This window comes from Acomys russatus, chromosome 20, assembly GCF_903995435.1.
Source record: "Acomys russatus chromosome 20, mAcoRus1.1, whole genome shotgun sequence".
NCBI classification, from domain to species: domain Eukaryota; kingdom Metazoa; phylum Chordata; class Mammalia; order Rodentia; family Muridae; genus Acomys; species Acomys russatus.
In genome coordinates this window covers 71,779,141-71,797,682 of record NC_067156.1, presented here as the reverse complement: position 1 = coordinate 71,797,682, position 18,542 = coordinate 71,779,141, and positions in this window count along the sequence as shown.

Here is an 18,542-nt window from a genome sequence, read left to right as displayed (position 1 = left end):
GTCCCTTGGGGTTAAATGTCAGAACTCATCAGCAATTGGCTTCATAACTGTATTTGGGACTACAGCCAAGAGCTAATTGTAAAAGCCATCTCAGGGCTCGCTATTGTGTACCTGGGAATTATGCAGCAGTTACAGAGCGGTGAGGGAGGTGCCATGTGGAAGCCTCATGGCTGCCCCAACCCTAAGGCATCATGACTCCCCCAGGCTGCTAATCCTGGCAAGAGGGACACAGACTTTCAGCCCAAGGGAAGAAGGGAGAGTTACTCATGATCAGAATCAAGGAGACAGAGCAGTCAATCACAGACCTGCCAGGTTTATTTTTTTAAATATTCCTCAGATATGTCAAACAAGGACTCTTTCACATGAGTTGATAATCTACTACCTAAAGGCTACAATATCGAGCCAGAAAAAAGAAAAACCAGGAACTTTACAGGTAATTGTCATATCCACCCCTCACTAACACACGCTAATCTGAGTATGTTTCACTTTATTAGTATTTAAAGGGATAAGTGTGCAAGGTAATGAGCCTCACCGTGAGGCTTCATACATGCTTGCTTGATTCTGTTGATCATTTTGCCTACTCCTCTCCCTCAACACCTTGCCTCCTTTCTGCTGTAGGCCCTGGGAGGCCTCTTATTACTCAATGTCAACCCCTCCATAAGGCCGCCTCCTCTTTCACCTCCTTTGGTCCCTTTCTACTTCCATCATCTGTACACTTCCCATATAAACATATGTACACAGACATAGAATTTTAATACTAGAGTCCACATGTTAGAAAAATCACGGCACATGTGCATACAGTCCTGCACAACTGCTGCAAAGTCTATTCAAACAATGCTCTATGTAACTGGGGTAAAGTTTGTAGAAGGCATAAAAACTTCTCTAGTGGGTGTTGCTGAAAGAGGAAACCGAGAATGGACAAAGTAGCTACTGTTCGTAAGAAAAGGATAGAAAACGTAGACTATATCCACTAGAGTATTGTTCAATCCTAAAAGGAAATATACCCTCTCATCTGCTGCACGAACAAGACTGGAGGCTATTAGGCTAAGTGATATAAGCTACAAACAGACAATTTGTTTCTCACCCATTTTTGTAAACTAAATATTTATCCCAACAAAAAATAGAGATCTGAGGAGCAGGCACAAATAGTAGAGTACAAAGCAGTCAGACATGGGACAAAACACAAGAAGGAGACAAACCATGTTGGTTTTTTTCTCCAGCATCATAAGGGGAGCATTAAGACATCTATGTTTCAGAGCCAGACCATAGGAGTCTCCAACACAGACAAAATGCTCATAGCTGAAGGAGCATGGGTGTTTAATGCGCCGATTTCTTAATCACGCACTCCAGAACTGCATCAAATTACAATGCACCTCATAAAAAGATATTGGTATTATAAAAATGCAATAAAATCGGATAAAGAAGCATGCTTGACATGAAAGAGCAGAGGGAACACTGCTAGATGAAAGCTTTGGCAGGGTCGAGGGGGAAAGGGATTGGTGGAAGCAGGAAACAAGTTGATGCAAACTAAGGCTCTATGAAAATTTTATAAAATAACTGTTTTGCAAATTAACCCAAACTGTAATTTTAATTTCAAAAGAATTTTGAACAAAAGTACTCTACATTTGTCAACAGTGCTGCTATCAGAATACAGAATATGTATCATTGCCAGGCTGTTGTGAATATTTTTTGTTTTTCAAGACAGGGTTTCTCTGTATAACATCCCCAGCTGTTCTGGACTCACTTTGTAGACCAGTGCTGGGATTAAAGGCTTGTGCCACCATGCTCAGCTAAGTAGTGGGTCTTAAAGGCTCTAGAGGCATCCAAGACAACACAGCTTATTGCCATTACTCATGATGATAAGGGGCTATTGTTTAAGACACCACACACTTTTCTTGCAGGATGCAGAGACATTAATCTTGAATGGACAAGGAAACTCTCACTGCTGGCCAGCTTTCATAGTTTCAGAAGATGCTTTGTGGACTAATGGAGAAGAAAAGACATTGGTGGTCTGGTCTGGAACTGGACCTTCATGCTGCAGCACTAGCTACCAGGTAAGATGTAACCCCTGGGGCAGTAGCGGCAGAACTGTTTCCTAGCATAACCAACTGCACTTTTGATTGAATTTGAAGTCTGCTCTACAGAAAGAATTAAATGCTTTACTGTAAACATGGCCAAACCTATAACTAGAGGAGCGGAGTGACAGGCTCTGAGACACGTGCTATTGTTTTTCTAAATGGCCACTTCAGCAAACTGCCTTCCAAATACTGGTGTCCCTGTGAACAGATCTGTGCTGCTTCCAAGCTTGGTTAGAGATGTTTTCGTTGCAGTGGGCAGTGGTTAGTGCACAAACGCATCACTGTACAGCTCGGAGGGCTGAGAACGAGGGACTGCACATTATGCATCTGTAGCAACTTCTCATTCCAAGGCTCAAGTAACAACTGTAAAGAGTGGAGAAAAGAACATGAGAGTTAGCGGGGGAGGAGGAGGGTTGTCAAATGCTGTCCTTGGGACATGGCACATCTGTAGCACACACGAACTCGTTGCAACTTTAGTTACCACTAAAAATCCTGAACAAGATTGAGCTTGTCAAGGAATTTTAATCCAGCAATATGGCTGCTCTGGTAGATCACATCCAAATACCTACTAGGTCTGTACGATCAGGGTGGAACACAGACATGATACACACCTCTAATCCCTCTGACTGGAATACAGACACACACACTTAGTATACAGTTTAAATCCTTAATATTGAAGGTAAAGTTAGTCTGGAGAAAGAAGCATCCATGCTTGAAAGTGATGCCTAATTGAGGGGCAGACAATGTGATGAGTCAGAGAAAGATTTGGAAAAATGAGTCAGAGGTAGGATACGCCCAACTCGTATGAGAACAGCCAAGAAACAGAGGCGACTTAAATGACCAGTGCACAGAGAGGGAGTGTTGAATCAGTTCAGTCAGTTCCAGCATTCCAGTTGAGCCATCAGTTCAGTCAGTCAGCTGAGAGCAAACAGTTGGGAGTCACTTGGGGAGCAGTGCAGTGAAGTCGGTTTTGTGGCAGTTTGTGACAGTCCACTTGGTGGAGTTCAGGTGCAGTTTTAACAGTGCAGCTTTGCAGAGACAGGTTTCAGAGAGAACAAGCTGGATCAGGTGAAGACAGAACAAACCAGAAAATGAGGATGAGTCAGCAGATTAGAGCTGATTGCTAGAGTTAGTTTGAGGACAAGCTGAGCAATTCACTCAGATGCTGAGAGAAGACAATTTGAATCAATCAGCTTGGAGAGGAGTTTCAGGCAGAACAGCTGAGCTGAACCAGCCAGCCAGAATTCAGAAAGTATTAGAAAGGGTGAGCTAACTCATCGGTAAGTCTTTGAGATGACAATTGAATCAGGTGAATAAAAGATACTTTTACGAAACTTATTTAAAATTCTAAAATGAAAGGAAGAGGTATTCCTGATGCTCCACTCTTAACTAAGGAGTTAAGTCTGTTGGGAGTGGGACAGTTACTTTCTTTTTCTCTTTTAGTATATAGCCACTGGTAGGTAGACTACCCATAACCCAGAGAATGACACTACACCTATTTGCATATAGGCAGCACTAATGGACCTCAGTTGGTTAAACATCTGTAAAACAAGGGCAGGAAGTTAGGAAGAGATGAGATGAGGTGTCCTTGGGAGAGTATGAGGTGGGGAGTGAAAGGTGGATATGGTCAAGGTATACTATACACGTGTATGGAATTTTCAATGAATAATTGAAAATTAAAATTAAAATTACAGTATATTGCCTCAATCTCTACTCTATCTGCTCTATCTTTATCCCTAAATGTCTTACAGGCAGGATAAGTTTGAGAGCAAAGATTTTGTGGGTGGGTTAGTGTTCTCTCCCCTTCCTGCCCCCCCCACTAGGAGTCTTGTCTAGTTAGAGAGTGTGCTCTTCAGTTTCCATGTCCCCTGCTACTAGGAGTCTCAGCTATAGTCCTCCTAGTATCCTCCCAAACAACGTCTGGCCCAACCCAAAACTCATCCCCAAGAAAGAGAGCCAACCCTGATACAATTAAAGATTCTCCACTATACTTGCAGACAGAATCCTAGCAGAGCTGTCCCCTGAGAGACTCAATCCAGTAGTGGTTTGAAACAGATGCCGAGACTCACAGCCAAATACAGGGCTAAAAACGTGGGAGGAAGTATAAAAAGACCTAGAGGCAACAGTAACTCCACCAGAAGGCCAATGGAGACAACTAACCAGCACCCAGAGGATCCTGTGGAGAGTAAAGCACCAACCAAGGACCATGAATATACTGGACCCAGGCCCCCCACACAGATGTAGCTGATAGGCGTCTCAGGCTTCATGTGCATCCACAAGTAAGGGGAGCGGGGGCTGTCTCTGACATGGACCTGGACCTGGCTTCCTGCTTTTCAGTCACCTCCCCCTCATGAGACTGTCTTCCCGACTATGAGGGAAGAGGGCAAACTCAATCCTGATGTGACTTGATGAACTGAGTGAGTGTGTAGGGCAGGGGCTCCCCTTTCCTGAAGAATAGGGGAGGGGAAGGGGGGAAGGATGGTAAGACTGGGAGGAGAGGGGGGAGAGGGCTATGACCGGGATGTAAAGTGAGTAAATAAATAAAATTTTAAAAAGTGTATAGTATAACTTAGTCAAAACTAGAGTAGAGCTTAGATTAAAAGAACACTTTTTAGACCTTAGGAACTCTAAATAATTCTGGAAGTAATAGTTGCCTCTCATAAGTCTGATATGTCTTACATTTCTATAAAGAACATATTGAGCTTCAATTGATATTCACTATGGAAGATATGATGCCTAATATTAAAGTGTATGATCTACGAATAGTGGCATGCTTTACATCAATTAGCGATTAATTTCAGGTGCTCTAGTTGTTAATTGGTGTGTCTAAGGCTATATTACGTTTGAACCAATTTAAACCATTTCTTTGTAAATACCTTTGGCAAGATTCACTATTTTAATATCACAATGATTTGTTTTATTTCAAGTGTCTGTGCGTGCACATGGGTGAGTATGTGAATGTTTGTGTATGTGTGCATACGTTGCTGCAGAGGCCGGGGAGAGTGAGTTTTGATCTCACACATTCCTTAACATTACTCGTTTGTTGAAAAAGACTATACCAGTGTGAACTGTATGATAAGTTATCTCCCAGCTATTAAGCCAGTTTGTAGTTCAGTGACTACAACAGCATTTTGAAAGTTCATTTTGTTTAGGGCACAAAAACATTCATATCCCGAGGCACTGCATAAAACTAGATTCAGGACTCCTCAGGGCAACATCATTATTTATAAAGAAAGTAAAGAGAGATTGAGTGTGATGTTGGGAAAAGGAAACCAGCAGGATATTTGAAAACACCAAGATTGGAGCTGTATGGATTGATTGAGCATGTACACAGAGAACATTAAAAAGAAAACACCTAGAGAGCGAGCCATCAACCTCGGTAAGTGTTACCTGTTCCTCACTTGCACTCTGGGAATTCTCACAAACTATTCTGAACTGGACTTACAGAGACCAGGGGTGTGAGACTGCAATTTATGTCAATCTTCTGTAATGGCAGATACTAAGAAGGATATATTTAAACAAAAACCTTTTTTCTTAGTATTGCTAGTTTACAAGTTGCTTTATTTCAGACATGAACTATTCCTTCCATATCTTGTATAATTTCTACTTTCGTATATAAAATGAGTATAAATTATCCATTCTTTATCTAAGGTCTCTGTCCTCCAGAATAAATATATGTTCAAGTTTTTTGGATGGCACAGGTCTTAGCTGGCTTATCACTATTCTTTTGAACGTGCCTGAGCTTAACTCTCTGCCATGCAGTGAGGGACGGCTAGCTCTATGTATGACAGCAACAGATGGGCAATATCAACGCCATAGTTATTCTTGTACAACCTGCTCTATCATCTGTGTTCAATATCCTCACAGCTCCACGGTGATGCTGCCTTATGTAGGAGATATTTGCAGCCCAGCCATTCTGTTTTGTTACAGTCTCCTTGCTTCTTCTCTGAAGATCTGCATCTTCTGTCCGGCTCATTCCTCATGTAGGTCAGGGTTGCATGTGAGAGAAGTGGTCTCGCACTGCCAACTCGGGACGCCAGTGGTTCTTGTTGACATTTAGCAATGGGCGTAACAGGTTCAGAGTGCAATTATCAAGTCATTAATGAGTCTGTGGAAAGAAATGTCTCCCACAGCCTCACGTATTTGAATATTTGGTCTTCAGGTAGAAGCATTGTTTGCGAGGTTGTATAACATGTAAGGAGTAGACTCACTGCTAGAATGGGTCACTGTGTGCAGACCATGAGGCTGGGTTGTCCATCCCTATTTTCCGCAGATGTGACCAGCAAGTGTCCTGCTTCTGTCTCAATGCCTTTGCTGCCACATCTACCTCACTGAGATGGAGTGTATTCTCCTTTAACAGAAACTAAAATAAACTCCTTGTTCCTTAAGTTTTCTTTTTCAATTCATTTTATTCCAGCAACAAGTAAATAACTAAGGTAGATGTGTTACATGGTAAAAATATGTTTCATGTCCAGAGAGACATGTATAGAGAGATTACATTGTGCTGCATAGACATCTTACCCAGCATTAATAACCTGAACTGTGTAAACTGTATAGGAGTGTTATTCTGTACATATACAAGGTCCATATAGTTTAGGAACTCAAATACTTTGTTATCACTAATATTTTGGGTTTATAATTTTCATTTTGAAGATTCATAATACAGTATGTAATTACATCATCCCAGGTAGGTTATTACAAATGAATTTTTTTTCTACTTCTAAGTACATTAGAGAATATAAGAATACATCAGTGTGCATTTTTGACAAGTTGACTGAGAGCATGTAATGAAAACACCTGCATCCCTGTGTATATAAATGACACCGCCCTTGCTTGCATGTACAAGATCAATACTACTGTTCAGGCTACATCCAGGTCTACCCCAAGTATCTTCAGGTTAAACTGCTTGTGACACCGCTGTGACAGAGCCAAAAAGTTTATGCTAATTCTCAAATCTTTTAGAATTATTCAACCACAGGTGCTCCAAGCAGTGTAGCAGGCCCCATATTTCCCGTTCGGCTTTGGAGATGGCCCCACCGTTTGTCATGTCTGTGCTTACAATCCTTTCTTCTCCATCATTTAGATAAGCAATCCTTTCACTTAGGAAGCACTTTTGCATTTAGCTTTTAAACCAAACTTAGGCTTCTAACAACTGTCCTTTTGCTGCCACACATTTTCACAAACAGAGCTTCGTGATTGCGGTAATATGGTGATCTGACATCTGTGATGTAAACTCAAAGACCACAGGAAATACAGTGTATTATTTTACTGGAACTACAAGTCTGTCTGATAATAAACCATGTTTCATTCTCCCCAGTAGATGTCTCTCTTGTACTTCTCTAAAGATCTAGAAAGGACAGCAGGGGATGGTGTTTCTAAAAGCAAAGCTTCATATAGATTATTAGTGCTGGATTCTGTGTGCTCAACCCAGCCTGTTTTTTAAAAAATCAATGTCAAGCTTATCAACATTTTTTATTGTCTGCCTATGAGTCGAAACTATTTATGAATGAATGTAGTAACTCCAGACACTTCAGGATCTTTGGTCATTATTGCTTCTCACCACATAGAAGAGGGCCATCCATCCCTATTTCTACGGTAACTGAAAGGAAGAGGGTGAAATCATCCAGTTCCCAGAAAGGAACAGAACCTGTCCTGCTTGATCCCCCTTCAAGTCTCAGGCCACTGAATGTTAGGCTTACTTTGAGGTAGGGTACCATGCAGAAGGCGTGCAGTCCTGGGGCACGGCCTTGGTCTTTTTAACGTGATCTGTGTCGGTCTTGGAAGTTCTGTGCGTTGTTTCCCCGAAACACTTGTTTCTTTCCTTTGTTCTCACTAAGTGTTGATCTTGAGAATCAAAGCTTCTTCCCCAAGCGCAAGTTGTCTCTAATTATGCAAACTTTAAACTTTGTTACACTCTTTATTATTATTATTATTTTATTTTTTACATATACATTTCTTTTACTACACATATATACAATAAGCAATCTATAGCAAGAAAAAATAGAAAACAATCAGGAGTTATATAAAGGCTACATTCGTAGTATTTTGGCTATTTGTATTTGGCAGCCTTGAAGAAAACATCTTTTCTGTCTTGGTGTGTCTAAAATTCTGAATGTAAATCAATATATATCCTATCTCGTCATTATCAACTTAAAACATCTATCTAGACCTAAAAACATCTTATTCCCATAAACAACTAAGCTTAATTATAAAACTAAACTATCTGGTCTTCAACCCCATCAGAGACTTGAGAACGAATAAACTTGATTACCTGTGTATGCCTGGAGTGCAGGTTAGCAGCTTGCCAAATGAGAAGATGACAGAGTCAGTTTGCTGCCTGAACAGTCACCCAAAACTCTCTATAACGTTGGAGCATAGTCTGCAGCCTTCTGGCCCAGTATATCTGACGGACATATTTGTGAGGCAGGAACTATTGAGACTTACCCTGTCTGAGAAGAGTTTGGCCCTTGACTCTGACTGCATCCAGACTTGAGCCATCTCAGAGAAGCAAGGGGTTACACTCTTATCTAACAACACGGGCAACAAGCCTGATTGAGGGTCAGCGAATAAAGTAAAGTCCAAAGGCTCTATCTGGCTTGAGGACACAGCTCTATTTTTAAGGTACCAGTCTGAGAAATACAAAGCATGGAATTAGATTCCTGGCACCATGAAAACCATGCAAAGTGGTGCACAGCTGTAATGCCAACACTCAGGAAGTCTAGACAGGAGGAACAGAAGTTTGAGGTCATCGTCACCTACTTATGGTGTTGGAGCCTGCCTGGAACACATGAAACCCTGTCTCAAGACAACAAGCAGAACAAAGGCAAAGCTTAATTTAAAACTCCAACATTTTATTTATGAAAAGCTAATACTAGGTTCATATTGTTCCCTAGTCAAATATTTTATCAATTACAAAATGGAACTCTGCCCACAAACCTATTGGCAGACTACCATATTCAAGCTTTTATAATAAGGCACCATGTAAAGCTGGGCTCAGACATCAAGTCACTTGAATCACCAATATTTAAATAGCTTATCTAGATTATAACAAGCCATTTCCATTGCTAAGTGTCTGAACTGATCTCTCTAGGATGTCGGTGTGAAAAGAGAAAGTGATAATCATCCCCATCGAACAGGAAGGGGTTGAATCCCATAAGACACCTTCAGCTCTAAAAGCCTTGAAAGAGCAGCTTCACTTTTCATGTCTTTCAAGTCAGATAAATAGAGTAGCATTTCTTTGAAAGGCTCCTTCGGCTGCCAAACCAGCCCTGAAATGCTCCTATAAACAGTGATAAAAGGAACACCAGGGAACCAAAGGGAGACGAAGACATTTGATAATGGAGGCTGAATCTTAATGTATAAACCCAGATATCAAATTATTCTGAGAAACAAATATGTCTTTAGTATAATATAGCATTTTCGGGATCTGTTTCAGAGTCCACATAGTCAAATTACATTCACCCTTCTGAAGGAAGTGAGCTAATTTTTAATGCTTAGTAGATTACATACTTTTGCTATGAATTATCAAACAGTGTGTAGTAAGTTGTTACCACAGGAGCAATAGCATGGAAAATGACAGATGAGTTGTGAAAATAGGATAAGACAATTTTTTACTAGTGCTTCAGCCACAGGAAGCTGTTAAAAAACATCTTGGTGAGGAATTTTATGGCAATTATTGTAATAATAGTAATGATAATGACAGCATCTTACTCTGAAAATTACACTCTTCTGTGATGTTTCTGTTATTTCAGTCATGTATCTTCTCCTGAGTATCTGAGTAGGGGCAGTAGCTATTTCTTAAACCATGAGTTCTCTAAGTCTTGGGGAAAAAACCTATGCATCCTAGTAAAGGGCCCTGATAGCTCTTACCCATCCAGTAGTCCAAGCAGCCCTGTTCCTCTCTCTGCTTTCAGCGCAGCCTGGGCGGGGAGCTGCAGGATGAGGCTCTATCCATTTGCTCTCAGAGGACATAGAGGAAGAAGCCAGCTAAAACAGAAGGTGGAAGGAGGCCCTACAACACCCATCGCGGAAACACCTCAGGTCGTGAGAAAAAATACTTTACTTAACTAATACCATCCAACTACCAGACACTACAACCAAGATGATCGAGACATGAGAACTGTGGGATGGGGGAATTCTGAGTAGCCAGAATTAAACATTTCAACATTGGAAATGGGGTGCTAGCCAGCCTAGGCACAGCAATCAAAGCTCTGCAGGCCTTGCTCTTCTCCTCCATTCCCTCCTCCTTGTTCAAAACTCTTAGATTACATTCCTAAAGCTAGACCCCAAGGTCTATTCCTTTATTTGGCCATGTCTTCTTCCTGAGGCTGACGACCAAGGTTTAGCTATCAAAGTACTAAAGTCTAGCAGGCACAAGCCCCTTTGGCTCACCTAATTAGCATGCCTCATCCTAGCTTAGGGTTTCCCCTTTCCCCTTTATAAACTGGGGGTAGTTCTGTGTCTCCCGACTTCCACTGGACCAATACCCCCTTCACCCTGGCCCTTGCTCCTTTCTCTTTTTTCCCTACTTCTCTATCCTGCTCCAATTCTTTTTTTAAATATTTTATTTAATTTATGTGTGCTGGTGTGAGGGTGTCAGATCTTGAAGTCAAAAACAGTTGAGAGCTGCTATGTGGGTGCTGGGAATTGAACCCAGGTCCTTTGGAAAAGTAGACAGTGCTCTTAACCACTGAGCCATCTCTCCTGCTTCGGACTCTTTTTCCCTGCCCTTTGGGGTAAATAAATCTTCTTTGTGCTGAGAATTTGGTCTTGTGGTTCCTGAGCTGATATGGGTCCTTTTGAAGATATCAGGTTTTAGGAAAGGTACTGAATCTATAAACTATAACATAGTGGATGTATTAGAGCTACATAATAAAATTTTAAAATGTAGTGGGGAGGGTCAGTAAAGAATGGAGAAAAGGAAATATTCAGGAATACACAACACAACATCAACAGGCAGAGAAGAAATAAATCAACTAAAAAGAAAATGCAAATGTAACTCATGAGTGGGGAAGGCTTAATGTTCTCGATATTGGTGTTCTAAAGTGTGGTGTGAGCTCACTGACAGGCTGGATTTGGAAGTGTCCGGGACCACCTCCTCTGCATGTTTGTCTTAATGTGTCCTTCAGGCACGGCTTCTTGTCTGGGAACCAACTTCCTACCTTAAACTCTGTTAGAGTCTAAGGGTAAACACTTAATATCTTTGTGAGCAGCTAGTCAGTGAAACATGTTCCTTGATGTACAGGGTCTGAGGAAGAGATGTGCAGACTCAGCCATGACAGGTTCAAGCCTGTAGAAAAAGCTGCCTTGGCCAATCCTGCTTACTGCCTCAACTTCCCCAGCCAGTTCCTGTTGGACATCATCAGGCCCCAAACCAGGTGATGATCTCGCTATCTGTTGTTTGCTCTTTTACTTAGTAGACTCACCAAAGTGAACCCTGTTCTACCCAGAAATCTTGATGAGGCAGTCCAGCTGGCTGCCCTGGAGGTCTTTTGTAGCTTCTCCTGTAGGCTTCTAAGCCCCTGATTTGATAGCATTACTCTTCTGCTGTTATTTTTTCTTTTACTCAAAAGATACACCCAAGGAGATGTTCTGGATCTTCCTGGAAATCTTTCTTTTGTGAACTACAGCTGACTGCCTTAAAAGGGCTTTCCCAGTCAATTTCTGGTGCATGTTTTAAATGTCTGATTACCTGTCTAACATCTATGTATGTATGTATGTATGATCTATCTATCACCTACCATCTATATATATTATCTATCTATACCAATATATCTATCATGTATATTACCTATCTACATGTAATATCTATCTTTTATTTAGTTATCATCTAGCATCTGTCTATCTATATTCTATTATCTATATCTATTATCTAGCTATTTATCATTTATTTATCTAATCTATCTACTCATTATTCATTCTTTAACTTCATCTTGCTGCATGATTAATAAACTCACTCATTCAAAACCAAATACACATATCAATGTAGTATATTGTTCTTGGACTGTTCATTGCACTGGCCGATTATTACTCAAGAGTTAACAATACATTCCATGCTACTCCTAGCTGCAGAGGAGAAACGTGAAAAAGACTGAGGAAGCATAGGAAAATTAGTGTCTACTTACTAATCAAATTTAGAAAAAAGCATATATAATTCTAAAAGTTGAACAAATATTGAGAAACAGATAGATGCACAGAAATTTATGCCAAGGAAAATCATAGTCAATTTTATGAAAACAAGACATAAAAAAATGTTATAACATTGTACCTCTTACATGAAAAACTCTAATATCAGGAAGCTCTGTTACAGTTTTATTAGAGTTTAAAAGAAAGAGCCAGGCAAGAAAGATGGAAATCTCAGCAAGTGTCAGAAGCAAGGATATGGCAAAGAGTTAAGAAACTAAGGTCAGCAAGCAGACATATGGCAAGAATGGGGGAATGTCTTCAGACATAAACTAAGAAAGCCCAGGACTCTAGAGAAAGCACGTTTGGTGTTAAGGCAGAGTTTGAAGAGAGGTGATGGGTAAGAAAAAGGAAATCTTTCTCCAAATCCTGTGATACTGTGGAGTACTGTGGAGTACTGTGGGGTACTGTGGAGTACTGTGGGGTACTGTGGAGTACTGTGGAGTACTGTGATATTACAGTACTGAAAAAACACAAAATGCAAAGCAGGTAAAAATCAACATCTTTGCAGCAGAAATAGATTAATATTATGTGGATATACAACTTTATAGTCACTATTTTGTAAGAAGTAATAATTGCCATTAATAACCAGTATTTGAGAAACTTCTTGATTTAATTATTATTTGCTAGATTTAAAACCAACAAAATGAGGGTCCTGCATCACAAAATTCATCCAACAATTAAGAACTTATGGATACTTGTGAATAAGCCTGAAGCAGAAAATGATGTGATATTACTTTTGTGGGTGAACTGTCACTTCCTGTTTGCAATTGTTGAGCCTTGACCCTGAGAAGAAAACCATTGCTCATGCTGCAGATTCGAGAATGTTTATCTTTTGGGAAGCCCTGTACCTGTGCAGGCTGGCCATGAGTGGCAAGCAGGAAGCAGATAGTAAATAGTTAAGTGTATTAAAAACATTTGCCCTTGAGAACAATTAGAAGCAGGTGATTTCCAACTGAGGTTATTATTATTTATCCCATGGCTTAAGAATATCTGCATTGGATGAGAACCAGGAAGCAGCAGCTTCTCTGTAGTGAGACCTCTGCCCTGTTTAGAAATCTCTCAATTGGGATCTTCAGCATGATTATTGTGGGTAGCCTTCTGCATTCATTTCTGTGGGACCCAAGCATGCAATCTGATGTTTTGTGCCTGCTATTTGTGATGAGTTCACATACCAGGAGTATATTTATACCTGAAATGTCAGAAAAAAATCAAGACAAAGTTGTATTCAGTTGAAAAACAAAACTCTGGTGCATTTGAGTAAAGTTTGCTCAAAATTAGTTGCCCGACCCAGCTTCCTTTGCTCGATAAGTAAGTTAAGATTCAGCTCATACTTGCTTTATAACAAACATAGTGAAATAACACAAACTCAGATGCTCCTCCTGGTGTCATGAACGGCAAGGACTCCAGTTAATACTGTGGATGTAAAATGAGAAGGGATATTAAGCAACTGCTCTTGACAGGAACACATTACATACTTAAAAATATGGGTACAAGTCATGCACACCGCGTGTAACTATTGCCAACCAGGTGCTACATGTAGATAAGACAAATGCACAGCTCACACAGCAGCCCCACCAATAAAATCCAGCCATGCCAGCAAAACCCAGCAGCATCACTCCTCTGCTGTGCTCAGGGACCAGCAACGAAACTCAGCCTGAAAGAGATGAGAAAAACAGAGCAGAGAGTGAAGAGAGAAAGATGGATCAGGACTTAGTTTACCTTTATGCATTGAGAGCAGTTCACCCGAACCAAACAATGTATTGAGGCAAATACTTCCAGAGTAAAGTATGAACTATATCTTTGGATTAGAGGAATCCAGATAGTTTCACCTCTTGTTTTTATACTCCAGGGAATAACGGAGTAAGTGGATTTTCTCAAGGCCACAGTTATCAGCCACAGAGCTAGCTGGTAGCACATCCTGCCTCTGTCAGAACAGACTGTTTATTCATCTCTCTAAACTGCTAGTATCTGAAAAAGAACCCAAGATATTTTCTTTCAGATTAGAATGTGTAAGCTTACATTTCCTTGAGCCGACAGACAATCCTGGGTTGTGGCTAAGCTTGGGACATTTGTAGCAGGAAGAATAAGCAGAGAGGAGAGAGATGTAGGCTGACTAGGCCACGGAGACCTGTCAAAACTGTAATAAGTACACAGCTGTCCTGGAAACAGATCACTCACAGGCCTTTGATCTCCCGTGTGCACTGTGGCAACAAAGCCAGTGGTATACATGAAAGGAAATGTTACTGAAATATGAAGAGAACTGGTTCCTTCACATTTATATGGTGGGAAAGTCACTTCACCATTTTCTTTAACTCCATAGGCAGAGAAGAATGATATGATGTGGTTTTGTTTATTTTGTTTTAAATATGTTTGTATATGTGATTATATGTTTGTAACACCCAGGAAGAGTGAGCTCTGTGCAGCTCACTACTACACAGCCCTTAGTGAATTGCACTGGTGGGAGAAAAATGGATTAGAATCTGAAACAGTGGAGAAAGAATATGAGCAAGTCTTACAGGACTGCAAAAGGCTGCACTGCTTTCCAGACACAACAGTTTCACCACTAAATCCTGTGCTATTGGCGCTGTAGTTGTGGGAAGGCAGAGCAGCCGTGAATTCACAGGTGCCCTCTGCACGTGCCATGAGCACTCGTGTATACCCTCACTCATACATGCATTTGAAAAATCTAATTTGTTACACTTACTGGAGTAGATTCTTCCTCAACAGTACATTTCTGGGTAATTTAAAGTTAAATCTCATTAGTCACATGCTCCTGCAGCTTTGCTTCCTAGTCCCCATTCTTCTGCGAAATCAAGTGGATTTCTCCACAATCTTCCCAGCACGTCCTGTCACTTGACTTTTTTTTAAATCTTGCCATTCTGGTAGGTGTAAGATGCAAGCTCAGAGTTGTTTTGATTTGCAGTTCACTGATAACTAAGGAAGTTGAGCATTTCTTCAAGTGTTTCTCAGGCCATTGGATGTTCCTCTGTTGAGAATTCTCGGTACCTCATTTCTTAATTGGATAATTTGGGTTGGTAGTGTTTAATTTCTGGAGTTCTCTATATATTTTGGATATTATCCTTTGTTAGATGTAGGGTTTCCAGAGAACTCTTTTTTTTTTTTTTTAATTTTTTAAAAATTTTTTCCAGAGAACTCTTATAGATGATAAACATCTTCAGCAAAGTGGCCAGATAAAAATTTAATTAAAAAAAAATCACGTGATTTTTTTTTATACTTTAATTTTCCAAACTCTACAAAACGAAACACATAAGCTATTGTATGACATTGCTCTAAGATTCTGAATAGAATTTGTATTTTTTAATTAATTTATTCATATTACATCTCGATTGTTAGCCCTTCCCCTGTTTCCTCCCATTCCTCCCTCCTTCCCACTTCTCCCCTTCTCCCCTCCCCTATGTCTGTGATTGAGGGAGACCTCCTCCCCCTATATATGCTCTTAGACTATCGAGTCTCTTCTTGGTAACTTGCTATCCTTCCTCTGAGTGCCGCCAAGCCTCCCCATCCAGGGGACATGGTCAGAAAAGGGGCACCAGAGTTCGTGTGAGAGTCAGATCTCACTCTCCACTCAACAGTGGAGAATATCCTGTTCGTCTGCTAGGTCTTGGTAGGGGTTCGAAGTTTACTGCCTATATTCTCCTTGGCTGGTGCCTTAGTTTGAGGAAGACCCCAGCACCCAGATCTGCCTGTCATAAATAAACTCAAAAAAATCAGTAGCTTTCCTGTATACAAATGACAAACAGGCAACGTGATAACTTTTATTTATTTATTTATTTTTTATTAATTTATTCTTGTTACATCTCAATGTTTATCCCATCCCTTGTATCCTCCCATTCCTCCCTCCCCCATTTTCCCATTATTCCCCTTCCCTATGACTGTTCCTGAGGGGGATTACGTCCCCCTATATATTCTCATAGGGTATCAAGTCTCTTCTTGGCTACTTGCTGTCCTTCCTCTGAGTGCCACCAGGTCTCCCCCTCCAGGGGACATGGTCAAATGTGAGGCACCAGAGTACGTGAGAAAGTCATATCACACTCTCCACTCAACTGTGGAGAATATTCTGATCATTGGCTAGATCTGGGAAGGGGTTTAAAGTTTACCTCCTGTATTGTCCTTGGCTGGTGCCTTAGTTTGAGCGGGACCCCTGGGCCCAAATCTGCCTATCATATTAAATTTTACCTATGACTCCCTGGTCACAGGGACCTGTCTGCTTACAGAAATAGGCACTTCTTTTCCAGGCCTCAAGGGGGCAGCACATCTCACCACACTCTTATGAGATGGGGGATGATTTGGTCATGAAAATAAATTTGACACCACTCTCAGAGTTATTCCCATGTAGTGGGATTAGCAATATAAGTTACCTGCTTGTTCTGCAGTTGGAATTATTCACATCCCGATTGTATGCCCCTCCCTTATGCCCTCTCAGTCTCCCCTCTCTAGCTCATCCCCTCTCCCTGCCTCCTCTAGTCCCCAGAAAGGGGAATGTTCCTCAACTATCTTCTGACCTCTACTAAAGCAAGGCAGAGTCGAAGTCAAACTCTGCCAAGACAGAGTAAACAAATCCTCAATAGGTTCTGACTCACAAATACGTCTGTCAGACGTACTGGGCCAGAGGGATGAAGATGATACTCCAACGTTATAGAGAGTTTTGGGTGACTATTCAGGCAGCAAATTTCTCACTTGGGAAGCTACTAACTTGCACTCCCTGTGTACTCAGGTAATTAATTTTATTCCTTCTCAAGTCTCTGATGGGGTTCAAGACCAGATAGTTTAGTTTTACAATTAAGCTTAGTTGTTTATGGGTTAACATGTTTTTAGGTCTAGATAGCTGTTTTAAGTTAATAATGATAAGCTTTGATCGATATTGATTTACATTTAGAATTTTAGACTCACCAAGATAAGAAAGATGTTTTCATCAAGGTTGCCAAATACAAATAGCCAAAACACTAAGAATGTAGCATTTATATAATTGTTGATTGTTCAGTGGTTTTTTTTGCTGTATGTCATCTATTTTATATTTGTGTAATAGTATAATTGTACATGTAAAATACTTAATAAAACAAAACAAAATTTAAATTGACACACTAATTTTTTCTGGTAGTTTTATATTATCTTGAATAAATCTTGAAAAGTGGTATAGTAAATCTCTCCAGAATAATTTCATAATCTATTTAAAGTTAATCGAATAAGGAACTAAGGATGTAACAAAATCTAAATTCAAGTGAGGTCATAGCTCAAAAAGCATCCAGCCACATTAAAAGAAACATATTATTGACTTGCGAACAGTGATTTCCCCAAGTGTCTTTAAAATATTGGTGATGTATATTGAATGCTGTAGGGCGTGACACCACATAAAGTAAGCCACAAATTGATGGTTTAATTTTTTGAAGCAAAAATGTCAGTTTGTAGCAACACTACTAGAAAACTAAATTACTTAGAGATTAACTCTGCAATAATAAATTGATATTTCAGGACAAAATTGTATTGTTTCAAAAGTTTGGTACAGTATTTATTTAGAAATTACAAATAATGCTTTGATTGTTCCATGATTCAATTAAATTAGCAAGTTAACCAAGTAATTCTGATAAATATTCATGTCATATGTTTGGTAAAATTTATAGATAATAATTAGCAAATACATATAAAAATAGTGGTACCCAATCTCTAGGCCTTACTGATTATGAACATATAGACAGATGATAGCTACACAGAAAGATAGATGATATGTGGCTAAAGAAACTATACCAAGGTTACCAGAAGATTCTGGTGAAGTCTACGAAGGACAAGATAGCCCATCATATCCTCTATATAAATGCACTTCTACTACATGTATATTGGTGTTCTTTGAGGTTCCGCTGAGTTTTCCCATGCCCACTGAATGACACTAATCAATTAAGTAAGCCTACTAGCATCTAACATCAGTGATAAGACTACGCTTCATTAACTTAACAAGCTGCAGGCCCCAATGCGTAGCAACCATCAGAGGCTCCAAACATTCCCAGTAGTTAGAAGTGTTGATGCACACAAACGGAAACAGGTGTGCCACCTGAGAGACAGAAATAAAGAAAAAAGTCCGTGCATGAAGAGATGACTAGGTAACTGTAGTTACAGGAACCAAGCAGGACCACTCCACTTTAGGGTGTACACATTTGCTTCTTAAAAATGCACATTTTATGGCAATTAGTGAGTTTTAAGTTGGCTACAGGTGGAAGCTGACCACCACTCCATGTTCTGATGCTCTGACTGGCACATCAGTGTGTG